Here is a 13,381-nt window from a genome sequence, read left to right as displayed (position 1 = left end):
GGCAGGGTCAGCAGTCACCTGGATGCCCCCGCGCTGGTCTCTGTACACGCGGACTCACAAGCACCATCTCAGAGATGCCTCCCTCGGTCTGATACAGACCTTTTCCCTCCTGACGAGCCTGCATCTCAGAGTTTTAAAATACACGCAGAGGGGCGCCCGGGTGGCTCGGTCGGTTGAGTGTCCGACTTTGGCTCAGGTCATGATCTCGCCGTCTGTGAGTTCGAGCCCCGCGTCGAGCTCCGCGCTGGTGGCCTGGAGCCTGCTTCGGCTCTTCTGTCGCCCCCTCTCTCTCTGCCCCTCCCCTGCTTGTGCCCGCTGTCTCTCAAAAATAAACATTAAAATAAATAAATCACTAAATAATAGCTGTGGAGCAGGTCCAAAGGAGCGCGTCAGGTCATACAACAATAGGGCTGCATCAGGAGGCCCAGGGTCCGGCCCAGGGCCTGGCAACCACGCCCTGGGCGGTCCTCAGCGAGTCCTCTTGGACCTCGGTGTTCCTGCCCGCGAAATGGGAACGTGCTAGGGTCCCTGAGAACTAGTGCTCACTGAGTGCCTGCTGGGTGCCTCCCATCGGCAGGCCTGGGGTGGCATCTGATTTTTCATCCTCTGAAGGAGCCCGGGGGGGGGGGGGGGGGCCCCGGGGCACAGAGGCTCAGTTACCCACAGGCACACAGCTCAGAAACGGCGGGGGACCCCGGGACCCGTGCTCCGTGGTCTCCGAAGGCAGCTTTGGGAGAAACCACGAGGCCCGTCCTCTGGAGTCGGGGCCCAGCTCACTCCCCAGGAAGACTGGGCTGCTTTCCAGCTCCCTCCGGGGCATCCAAAATTGCTGTCCGCTTGGTGCTGGGGGATGGGGCGCTGCGGCAGGGCCCTCAGGATCCCACTGGGGTTTTACACTAACCACAGCCAAGCAGGACATGCCGCTTCCTGCCCTGGGTAAACCTCACATCAACCCTGTGTGGGAAAGAGGACCGGTCCCCTTTTACAGATGAGAAAACAGAGGCCCAGAGTGCTTAAGCAACTCCCCAAAGGCCCCCGTATTTGCTTCGTATGGCTCCTATAAGACATGCACACATTCGGTGGCTGAAAACAACACAAATTTATTATAGTTCTGGAGGTCATGATTCCAAAATGAGCCTTCGAGGGGTAAACGCAAGGCGACGGCAGGGCTGTGTTTCTTCCGGAAGCTCTGGAAGAGAATCTGTTTCCTTGAGCTTCCCAGCTTCTAGAGGCCGCCTGCGTTCCTCGACTCAAGGCTCCTTTTCTGCATCTTCAAAGTGCATCGCTCCGACCTCTGCCTCCGTCAGGACATCTCTGACTCACTGACCCCTCTGCTCTCCCTATCAGAAGGACCTTCCTGCTCGTGCTGGGCCCACGCAGACAACCCAGGATAACCTCCCTGTCTCCAGATCCTCAATTTCAAAGTTTCTCTTGCCAGGTAAGGACTCGAACTCACTGACCGCGAGATCATGACCTGAGCTGAGATCAAGAGTCGGACGCTTAACCTCTGAGCCACCCAGGCGCCCCCAGAGTAAATAATTTTTTAATATAAGTATGTCTCAGATAGTGCATGGGGATATACTTATACTAAATTTCATTCATCGTTTAATCTGAGATTAAAATCTAACTGGGCAGCCTATGTTCCGATTCGCTACATCTGGCAAGGCTAAAAGCCAAATAAAATAATAATAATAATAATATCTCAGGAAGAAAAAGAAGCACCTGAATGAGAAGATTTGGGTCCAAGGCTTAGATCCAGACAGGAGTCAGCCGGGACTACCTCATGTCCCCTTTCTGGACCTCAGTTTGTCCGTCTGTGAAATGGGGCTATGAGGGTCCCCCGCCCCCACAAGCAGACGCCATTGAGAGCACAAAGGACAAAGTGTGTGCGCACTAAAAGAGACTCGTGCCTTCCACGGGAGCCGCTCCAGCCCCCACTCCCCGTTCCCCGGGCCAGGGACTGAAGAGGCTATTCCCAGGGCCCAGCCCAGATGGGGCTTAAACTCCAGTCAGACAGGAGCCAATTTTCCCAGCTCATTATCCCAAACCAAATTAGGAGCAGCCTGGGCCGCGCCACTCGTGGCTTAATTGGGGCTCACAGACGTCCTCACCCCGTGGCTTCTTTCTTTGCTATTCCCCTGTCCCCAGCCGGGCCGTGCCTTGAGGGAGCCAAAAGCTGCCCAGGGCCTGCCACCTGGGCCCGCGCAGACGCCCCAGTGTAATCAATTAGAGCCAGGCCGGGCCCGGCTCGTAATGGGGTGCCGCTGGGCAGCTGGGCCCGGCATCGATCCCGGCCCCCGGTGACCCCCAGGGAGGCGAGGCAGCCAAGACGGCCACGCAGATGGCGGTCTCCAGGGCCCTCTGCCCCCACCGCCAGCCAGGGCTGGCCAGTGCACCTGATGGGCCCCAGATGGGCTTGGAGCCTGGACCTTGGTGTTTGGTGCCCCCAAAAGAGGCAGAAATATTCGGGAAACACTGCCCTGCTGGGGTCCAAGTGCCCCCCTTGATGGAGGTATTTTTCATCTCTTCAAAGCACCCAGATGCCCCCTCCGGCCCCTCTTCTGACCAGGCCCACTGGGGAGCCACTCCAGAGGCTCTGAATGCAGCAGGGCACAGGCGGGGCCAGGGGCTTTCTCTGAAGAATCTTCTCCCAGGGGGGCCTCTCCCCGCTCCCTTCCCCATCACAAAGGTTGGTCAGGCTGGCAGGTGGGGGGTGGGAGGGGACAGGGAGGGGACCGGAAGCAGGCACAGGATTCCCATCCGGGGATCGTGAGGAGGCCTGGAGGGGAGGGGGCGGGACCCCCACTCGGCCATCAGTGCTGTGGGTGCCCCACACCCAACTCCCATCCCCCCAGGAAGCAGGGATGGAAGTTTGGGGACCGAGGGAGGGTGGCGTGGAGGGGACACTGTGGGAGGGGGCGGTGGAGACTCGGGGAAGTGACGGGCCTCCTGTGTGTGTGCGCGGGGCTGGGGTATGAGGCCGTGCAGGGGTGGGGTTCAAGGCTACATTGCCTGAGAGCAGGAATTTCTCTGGGTCTGGATGACCGTATCACCCACGAGCACGCAGCAGGTGCTAGGAACTCTTTGCAGTGTGGGCATAGCGTAGAATCTGTGTTTCTGAGCTCATGTGAGGGAGTGTGTGTGTGTGTGTGTGAGAGAGAGAGAGAGAGAGGCCGTGTGGCATTTTTCTTCAGGTTGAGGATATATATCTAAGGATATATATCTAAGAAAGGACCTCAGGGCTTGTCTCCTTGGAGACTCCAGCCCCAGGAGCTCCCACCATGTTCGGGCCTCAGGCCTCAGCCACCTGCTAGACCTGCTAGGGGAACTTCCCAGCCCCGGTCCTGGTGAAACACAGACTTGGGGAAAATGATGTAATAAGAATAAAATAAACATCGCTTATCGTGACATCACCCCGCACCCCACCCCACCCAAGATAGATGCCTGAGTCTGAGCCCTGGCCACATACCTCCCTGTGTTCTCACGGCCTAGGGGGCAGGTACCGACAAGAGCCCATTTTACAGATGAGCAGAGTGAGGCTGGGCTCAGGGCTGAGCTGCCGACTGGAGATGCTGGGATGGGATACAAACCAGGCCTTAGGGAAAAGGCTGCCCGGGGGACACAAAGAAACAGGTTTCCTGTGGGGCTGGTGGCTTTGGGGGTTTCATTTTATTTATTTTTTTGGGGGGGTCATTTTATACACCCGGTGCCCATCACAACAATGTTTGTCGAATCAAATGGAAGCCAAGTCCAGCAGGCTTTAAGTCTGACACCAGCTACCCCTGGCCATGGTGACCTCGGGCATGTTCCTTACCCTCTCTGGTCCTGTTTCCCTGTCAGCACCCCCGCCCCCAACAGCTTAGACCTCAGAGAGGGACAGAGATCTCTGTCCTGATAGAGGACTCCCCTGTCCCCCAGTAACCAATGAGAGGTCTGCCCAGCTACCGCTGACCCCCCTTGCCGGATGGGGAGCTCGCTCCCTCCCAAAGGGTCAGATTGCACAGTTGGCCACTTGAACCACACAGGAGAGGCGTGTGGACTGGGAAGCCAGACTGCCTGGGTTTGAGACTTGCCTCTCCTCACGTAGCCGGGTTACCAATCTAGCTGTGCCTCAGTATTCCCATCTGCAAAAGGGAGCTACCCACCTCACAGGATTTTTGGTGATTTAGGGAAACACAGCTCCGCCTTTGAAGCTGCCCTTAATGCTATTTGAGCTGCTCTGAAGCCACCCGCCCCGCTGTCTCCACCAAGAAAGGAAGCTTTGGAACCAGGGCAGGGTGGCATGGAGAGGAGTTATTGTCACCAAAACCATGACCCTTGTCACCTCCGCTCATTAGCGCTCAAGCAAGAATGATCTCACCCACTTTACAGATGAGGAAACTGAGCCCCAGAGAGAGGAAGATGTTTGCTGAGTTCGCCCGGCCGCTTCCCGAGCAGTGAAGCAACCGTTCCCCTGGGGGTCTGGTCCCGAATCACGTCAGCCTCCTCCTCGTCTGTCTGAGGCCGAGCTGGGGTGGGCTGGGAGGGCAGAGAAAGGAGGGCGGGGGTCGAAGCTCCCCTCGGGCCGGCGGGCTGCGGTCCAGCCACCGGGCACAGGCTGGCTAATTGCCGACGCGCGGCCGCTGCCCTGGACCGTGACACAGGCCCCTGACAGACGTGATTTATGAGGGCCCTCGGCAAAGCGGAACCCACTCAATTGCCTATTACCTCACTTAGCAGACACCTTGTCACCGCCCAAGAGCCGGGTGTTAAAAATACAAACCAGGCAGCCGGCAGGCCCTGAGCGCTCGGGCCCTCCACCTGCTCCGAGCCAGATAACGCCCTGCCCTCCCCCTCGGGCCGGCCAGCCGGCTGATCTCCAGGAGAACACTCCGAGGCCAGATTAGCCATGTGGATGGCACCAGGCCCCAGCTTCTGGGTTGCGCAGCAGGCTGGGCAGAGCTCGGACGGGGCCCCGAAGTTTAGACCAGTCTGTGGTCAGCACCCACCGCAGAGACGGGGACAACTGAGGCCCCGTGAGGCGTTGCTGCTTGTCTAAGGCCATGGCAAGGTCAGGGCCTGGATCCCAAGGGTGTCAGGGCCTGGATCCCACCCTCTGTGCCCCTGTCTCAACCCACCACTGAATCCACCCCAGCCCACTGGTTTGCTCGCTGCCCTTCTCATCCTCTGAGGTGGTCCAGCCTCCCAGCGTCCCCACCCCAGCCTCCCCACCCCCGCCTCCGAGCCCGGTATGCCGCGCCCTTCCTGGTTGGCGTCCCACGGCCTTCCAAAACACCCCAACACAAATCTGGGTGCAGGTGGACCCTCCTCCCGGGGCGTCCAGGTTGCAGCGCCCCCCCCCCCCCCGAACACACGCAGCACCAGCCGCATTATTCGAAGGCCAAGTGCACAATGACTCCGTGAGGCGCCTTGGTTGGGACTTATTAAGAACGTCAAGGTGTGCGTATCCCCGTGTGCATCCGTGTGTGTGTGCATATCCGTGTGTGCATCCATGTGTGTGTCCATGCGTGCATATCCGTGCATGTGTCTGTGTGAGTCAATGTTATGTGTCTGTCCGTGTGTGCATATCCCCGTGTGCATCCGTGTGTGTGTGTGTGCATATCCGTGTGTGCATCCGTGTGTGTGTGTGTGTGTGTGTGTGTGTCTATGTCTGTGTGCATCTCTACAGGCCCTTACGTACGTGTCCTGGGGGACGTTTTCAAACAACTGAGAACAAAGACCAAATCGAAAGCAGTTGACTCATTAGGCGAAGCCTCACCCCTGCTGGTGAAACCTCCCTGCCGCCCTTGAAAGATGGGACCCAGCCCCCCCCCCCACCCTACCCCACTGGTCCGTGTGAAGTCATCGGTTGGGGTCTTGGTACACTTCCGGAGCGGGGCTATTGGAGACAGAACGGGACTGTGCCCGTGAGCCTCCGGGGGCTGGCGTCGGCAGCCTTCACTCACCCTCAGCAGAAAGTGGCCGGGGAACGTTTTCACCCCCTTCTTCCTTTATTCCGCAAACACATGGAGCCCCCCGTCCCGTTGTAACGATGGGGACCAGGGTGGCCACCAAACCCGGCCCTGCCTTCGGGGAGCTCACAGCCCAGTGAGCAATTCGGGTGGCGCAGGGACCGGTCAGGGCCTAGAGGGGGCCACCAGACCAGCCAAGGGGACAGGGGGGCAGCTTCCTGGACGGGAGGGTGTCTGAGCAAAGACCTGCAAAACGGGTTGGGAGCCAGAGCAAGAGGAGGCAGGGCCTCTGAGTGAAAGGGATGAACCAGCACAGCAGGTCCCTGGGGGCACCTCTTTGTTGGCTCCCCCCCAACTCCCGGTGCCCCTCCAGGCCTCCGTCTAAGCCTCCCCTGGTGTCCCACAAAGAAAACAAAACAGGGTGAGGCCCCCCCCCATCTCCCCGGGCTTCCCCTTCAGAGGACACACCGGCGTGTGGCTAAGCTCGAAACTCCTGTCCCCCAGATGGGGCGCACTTATCCACAGCTGTACCCCAGCACCGACAACCGCCCCGGGCTCAGAGGAGGTGCTCCGTAACTGTCTGTTGCTCGAATGAGTGTGAGAGAAGACGGGAAGGCGTGCATCTGTTGGGACGAAAGATCCAGGAACAGCGGGAGCTGGAGAGAGTAGCGCTATCGGGCCCTGTCCCCTCGAGGCAGGGACCACGGCTGATACACATGTCACAGGTGGCCGCGATCGGGGGCACGGAGGCCCTGAGCCAAACCCTGCCTCTACCCCCTATCAGCTCCGTGACGTCACGACACTCCCCTCTCTGCTCTGGGCCCCACTTGCCTCATCTGTAAAGTGGGCCATCAAGAGGGTGAAACGAGTTAATGCAGGAAGTAGGTTTAGGACAGCATCTTGCACTTTGCAAATGCTCCGTGAATGTGGTCATTATGTGACTCCTATTCTCTGCCCCCCGCCCCGGGCACTCGGCGCCAGGCGGGACACTCGTGTGCTCTCAATGAACTGATACATCACCATCATCACTCGGGAAGACGGGTCGGGCCCTTGCTGGCCGTGGGCGGGGCTCGGTGTGACGGTAACAGCCCCTGACAGTCACGCAGATCCACCTGGGTGCCGCTCGCCTCCCCTTCCTCTTCCTGAGGAGCGGTCCTGAGGGCAGGTGCGGACCAGAACTCTCTCTCTCCAGCATGACTCCGGGCTTCTGCCAGTAGGCTTGCCCTCTGCTTCTCAACCCCTTGCTGTGTGACCTCTGGCCGGTTTTATCCCTCTCTGAGCTCTGGGATAGACGAGCATCTCGGCCTCCTGGGGGTGTCCGAGCAGACTCAGGTCGAGGAGCCCCTGCCCAGAGAACAAATGTCCCCTGATCACAGGCTGATTAGCGAGTGTTGCCAGGCCTCAGGGACCCATCAAAGGCCCTGCCCCAAAATGGTACCTGCAGCCGTCACGACTCCCCCACCTCCACGAAGCCCCAGCTCAAGTCCCCCAACCACACTGGGGTTGAAAACCAACGTCAAAAGAAGCTGCAATTGGGGCGCCTGGGTGGCTCAATTGGTTAAGCGTCCGACTCTTGATTTCGGCTCAGCTCGTGATCTCACAGTTTCGTGAGTTTGAGCCCCACGTCGGGCCTTGCACTGACAGCACAGAGCCTGCTTGGGATTCTCTCTCCCTCTCTCTCTCTCTCTCTCTGCCCCTCCCCTGCTCACACTCTGTCTCTCTCAAAATAAACGTAAAAAAAAAAAGGAAAAGAAAAAGAAGCTAGTTGTGGTCTTCCAACAAGGTCATGCATTCATTCAACAAACATTCCCGGCTCACTTGGAAGCCAGAGAAGCAGAGATGAGCCGACGTGGCCTCTGCCTGGAGGAGTTCATACTTCGGGTGCAAAGACAGCATCTTCAGTCAGGACCGGGGCCCTGGAGGGGGGACGATCAGGGAATGCCCCACTGACAGCTGACGCACCAAAGTGGAGATATGAGGATTGGAATTTGCTAGAGGGGAGGGAGTTCAGATAGAAGGAACAGCACATGCGGTGCGGGGGGAGGGGCGGGGGGGGGGGCTGGAGAAAGTCTTGAGAATTCCAAAAAATGCGACAGGACTGGCAGAAAGAAGAGAGGGAGCACAGCGAGAGGGAGGATGCTGGGGGAGGAGAGGCTGGGTATTTTACAAGTGGGATTTTGCGTGGGTGTTTTCGGTCCGGATGGAGGGTCAGGCTGGCACTAGCCAGCCCTGCAGGAGGAGAAACTGGGTGCTGACACCGGATACTGCCCACCACCCACCCGGGAGAAGTGGCTTATACGGCGTCCCGCACTGGGGGCTTTGCAGTCAAGGGATGGGGAGGAGGAGCCCGTGTGGGCCGCGTCAGGCCTGTCACGTGGTGCCTCCGAACACTCGAGGTTCTGACGGTGAGTGAATGGTGAAGTCAGCGGGGCATTCTCCCCCTTTCTCAGATGCAGACACTGAGGTCTGGAGATGTCAAGGCCAGTGTCATAGCCGGACCCGATCGATCCAAGGCCTCGTGACAATGAACTAGATTTTTTTGCCGAAAAGGCAGCCTCAGCACAGCACGCGCGCCGGGCCGAGCTGATGACTGATGATGTCGGTAACAGCCAACAGCTCGCATGGTCTTGTTCTAAGCACTGGGCCCATTTGACTACCAACTCGTTTTCATCCTCGTGACCACCTACAAAGCAGGTGCTAATAGTATGCCCCCTTTGACAGATGAAATAAAGCCACCAGCCCACCGGGAAGGGCTGCAGGAGGGTCCGCAGAGCCCCGGGTCCCCAGGGAGCATTTTTGTCCCCAGAACCTCCCCGATCCCTCCCTATTGCCCGCTCTGACTGGGAGCCCCGAGGCCAGAAGCCCCGAGGGGTTTGGTTCACACCTACCAGGTGGAAGCAGAAAGCAGTCTAGGGCTGGTAAGCAAAGCCAAAAGCCTGGGTTCAAATCCCAGCCCTACCCTGGCCCAGCCGTGGCTCCTTAGAACCACCACTGGCTTTTGTGAGCCTCAGTTTCCCCTTCTGAGAAGTGGGAGCCCCTCCTCCCACCCGCTCTACCTCCCAGCGTGGAGGGTCGGGCCAAGCGGGCAGGAATATGCTTCCCTGCCTGCCGATGGGGAGGCTGAGGCCCAGAGGGGCTGGGAGTTGCCCAAGGCCCCCCACTGGGCGGGGACCAACCACACCCATGGTCAGGATGACAAGGGGGAGCAGAGGAGCACGGAGGGGCCAGGTGGCAATGTCTGAAGCTTCCCTGACTCCCAGGCAGGCCGTCCTTAACCACAGAAGCAAGGGAAACACAGGTGCTGGAGTTGAACCCAGACAGACTCCTACGAGCCAGCCGGGTGGCCCTGGGCCAAGCACTAAACCTTTCTGAACTCTCTTCCGTCCTCCTCAAAATGGGGACAGTCACCGCAGGGTTTTCATGAGAATCTGGCGAGGCAGGAAGTGTGAAGCTGCCTTTCTACAGGTGCAGCCTCGGAACTCCGAACTCGGAAAGTCGGCGGGAAGGGAAGGGGCTTGCCCAAGCCTATAGGGCACGCACGCGCACAGCGGCCAAGCAGAGAGAGTCCCACCACCCCTACCTCGCCCACGGGTCTGTGGAAGGTTAGGGCCTTGCCAAGGATGGGGGAGTTGGGGGGTGGGGACCAGGGAAGGACTCACAGAAGCTGGGGCCTCGGGGATCGCTGGAATGGTCCGGAAGGGCATTTCAGGAAGGGGCACTGCCTAGGCAAAGGCCCAGAAGTTGGACACCGTGAACATGGGTGGAGAACAGCGGGCCATTTAAATGGCCAGGCCCAAGGACGCACGAAGGTCTGCCAAGAGGCACGCGGAAAGGGTCTTTTCCATCCATGCGTGTGTGTGCGCGCACGCGTGCGTGAGACCGAGTGTGTTTCCTCTGCCACAGAACGTTCCAGTATTTGTTTGCTCAGTTCCGACCCCCCTGCTGCCTCACTGCACCCCGTTTGCCAGTCTGCTCTCTCTCCCTCTCCCAGGGGCGCCATGGGTCACCGAAACCAAAACAAGCCCGTGCTCTGATCGTTAAACCAGATGCCCGGGCCCCATCCCGCCTGGGCCCCCTCCCGGGTCCGAATGAGCAATGGAGCCGCTAGGAAGGCCCCGCCTGGGCCGCCTCAGCCCGTGGGGGGCCTCGGGTCCCAGGAGGGACAGGGCCAGACGAGGGGAAACCCAATCCCTGACACATGGAGATCATTTGCAGAAGGAACAAAATCCGTGACCGGCTCCAAATGGACACAGAGGGGAAGAAGGGGGGCTGGCCAGGGAGAGCTCAGGGCCAATGGGAAAGAGAACTGAGGCAGACTCCGGACCAGCCGCGGACCAGGTTCTAAGGCTGGCTCAGCGGCTGCTTTGCCGGGAGACCCGGGAAGGCTCCCACCCTCCCTGGGCCTCTGTGCCCTCCTCTCGGATACGGATACGGCGGGGACTGAAAGTCTCTTTCACACAGCACACAGCCATGCGTCAGCAAACAGGGTCGGTGTAGAGGGGAGGAAACTGAGGCCCAGAGAGGTTGTGTGATGTGCCAAAGGGCACACAGCAAGTCAGTGCAAGAGCGGGGCTAGAATGGGGCACCGGGGTGGCTCAGTCAGTTAAGCATGTGACTTCAGCTCACGTTACGATCTTGTGGTTCATGAATTCGAGCCCTGCGTCAGGCTCTGTGCTGACAGCTCAGAGCCTGGAGCCACAGGGAGGCGTCGGAGGCAGCCAAACGAGGCACACGGTGGCCTTTTTCTCCCCAAAGGCAATTTCCCCTTCTTCCCGACTTCCTGGGAATCCGAGGAGCCCCAGCCTATCCCCCCACCTGTAACTCATACACCACACAATAAATATACCCCTTTAAAGTACAAATTCCAAGGGGGTTGGTATATGATTATTTTTTTTAATTGTGGTGAAACACACATAACAAAGTTTGCCATTTCTGTAAACATTTTCGTTGGACAATTCAGTTGCGTCAATTACGTTTACGGTATCATAATGTTGGAAGCCATCACCCCAACGTTTTGTCTATTTTCAGAACTTTTGCACCAACCCAAGGCAATTGGGCACCTAGGAAGCAATGACTGCCCCCGCCCCCGGCTCCCCACAGCCCCTGTGAACCTCTCCTCTCCTTTCTGTCTCGACGAATTTGCCGATATTGTAGACACGTGGTGTAAGTGGAGCCACAACATTTGTCTTTTCAGGTCTGGCTTCTCTCACTTACCATTATGGGTTTGTTTTTTTTTTTTTTTTTAACGTTTATTTTATTTTCGAGACAGAGAGAGGCGGAGCATGAATAGGGGAGGGGCAGAGAGAGAGGGAGACACAGAATCGGAAGCAGGCTCCAGGCTCCGAGCCGTCAGCACAGAGCCCAACGCGGGGCTCCAACTCACGGACCGCGAGATCATGACCTGAGCCGAAGTCGGCCGCTTAACCGACCGAGCCACCCAGGCGCCCCGCCATTATGTTTTTAAGGCTCGCCCCTGTTGTAGCATGGGGCAGTACTCTGTTCCTTTTTAAGGCTGAGTGATATTCCACGGTATGGATATCCTACTTTTTTCTGTCCCCGTCCATCCGCGATGGGCACCTGGGCTATTTCCGCCTTCCGGCTCTTGTGGAGAGTGCGGCTACAAACCGGTCCCCGTGGACAGTCCCTTCGGGTGTCTACCCGGGAGCGAAATTGCCGGCTCAGAGGGGGACTCTAAGCTTCTTGAGAAGCCAAACCAGGACTGCGCCAGGAGCCCGCAACCCTCTGGCCCAGAGCCCAGCCCGCGGGAAGTTGCAGCGCCCGGAGCCCGGCTCCAGTCACCTCTCACTTGGACCTTCCCAGGAGACCCGACACTGTGCCCTCCCTGCCTCTGCCTCAGCCCCTCGAAGGTGGGAAGATGTCACCGCACCTTTGGATACGTGCCCCCCCCCCCGCCCCCAGCGCTCTCTCTGGATACAATCCCCTGGCACGGCGCCCTCCATGAGGCCCTCCGGGACTCAGGGGCTAGGCGGGGGTCCCCCTGAGGTCCTATTGTCGCCTCTGCCCACCCCCCCACGGCACTTCCTGGTGTGCTGGGCTTTCTTCTAACTCACCTGTCCCCCTCCTTGGCACAGAGCTCCGCAAGGTTAGAGACTGTCTTATTTATGATGCCTCGTGGTCTTCCAGCTAGGAGGTGCTCGCAAAATAGGCGCATTTCAGAGATGAAGGAACTGGGGCCCAGAGACAGCGACTGACGTGCCTGAGGACGCACAGCCGGCAGGTGAGGGTGACCTGAAACAGGTCTGATTCACCAAGACAGTGGGTGTCAAGTCCCTGGCACACAGCTGGTGTTTAAGTCATGCTAAGTGCCGCCCTCCTTCTTCCTCTCACCTTGGGGAGCCTCCACCCCCCTGGGTCCGGCTCAAGCCCTACCGCCGACCTGCTGTGTGACTTCGGCCAGGGCTGCTGCCCTCTCTGGGCCTCGGTTTCCCATCTGGGATCCGGGGGAGGGGGCTGGAATTCGAGGCCTCTCTGGCCGCCACCACCCCCAAGCAGCTTCCTAACCGCTTAGCTGGCCCCTTAGCCGGCCCTCCTGCCCACAGGTAATTAGAAGAACGCAGTGGGGGTTGGGGACAGAGGGAAGCCTCAGCAGGCGGCTCCTTCCTCTGAAAGGGGCCCCTCGATGCTGCCCGCCCAGCCCCCGCTGCGGGAACAAAAGGCCTTGTGGACGTTCAAAGCGAGGCGCTGGGCGGGAGGCCAGCGTGGGCGGCCGCAGAGATGGCCACGGGGCTCGTGGCAGGGATGGCCGGCGACTGGAAGCTGTCCCCATCCATCAGTCAGCGGTGACAGCTCCCGGGGCCCTGCAGCCCCCCGCAGCCCAGCCAGCTGACCATCCTGGCTGCAGCGGGCCCTCCCTCCCCCACCTGGTGGCTCCAGCCCGATGACCTGAATAATGGAGCCGCCGTGAGCATCCGGCCACAGCGACAGACATGTCTCTGATCCTTGCGTCCCGTACTCCGCCACCGGGCTTACCTCCTCAGCCACATCCCTGGCCACTGGCCCCCACTGCGGAAAGACAGGCGTGACACATGTCACCGTCATTCTGATGGGATGGTGGGGCCTGGGCCAGGGTGGCTGGGGGCCTGTGAGTCCAGGAGGTGACGGGAGCTGGGCCTTGGTTGCTGCCAGTGCTCTGTGTGACCCTGGGCAAGTCTTGGTCCCTCTCTGGGCCTCTGTTTCCCCTTTTGTGAAATGCAGGTGGCATATCTGATCTCTGCTATGTGACATCTGTTATACTCAAGTGTCCGTGAAGACAAGTGAAGGCCATGGTGACATGAGCCGGGCAGACCTGGTTAGGGTTAGGGGTTAGGGGTTAGGGCTAGGGGTTATGGTTAGGGTTTGGGGTTAGGGTTAGGGGTTAGGGGTTAGGGCTAGGGGTTAGGGTTAGGGTTTGGGGTTAGGGTTAGGGGTTA

This window comes from Herpailurus yagouaroundi, unplaced genomic scaffold, assembly GCF_014898765.1.
Source record: "Herpailurus yagouaroundi ecotype Mexico unplaced genomic scaffold, PumYag 428, whole genome shotgun sequence".
NCBI lineage: Eukaryota > Metazoa > Chordata > Mammalia > Carnivora > Felidae > Herpailurus > Herpailurus yagouaroundi.
This window is presented reverse-complemented; position numbering follows the sequence as displayed.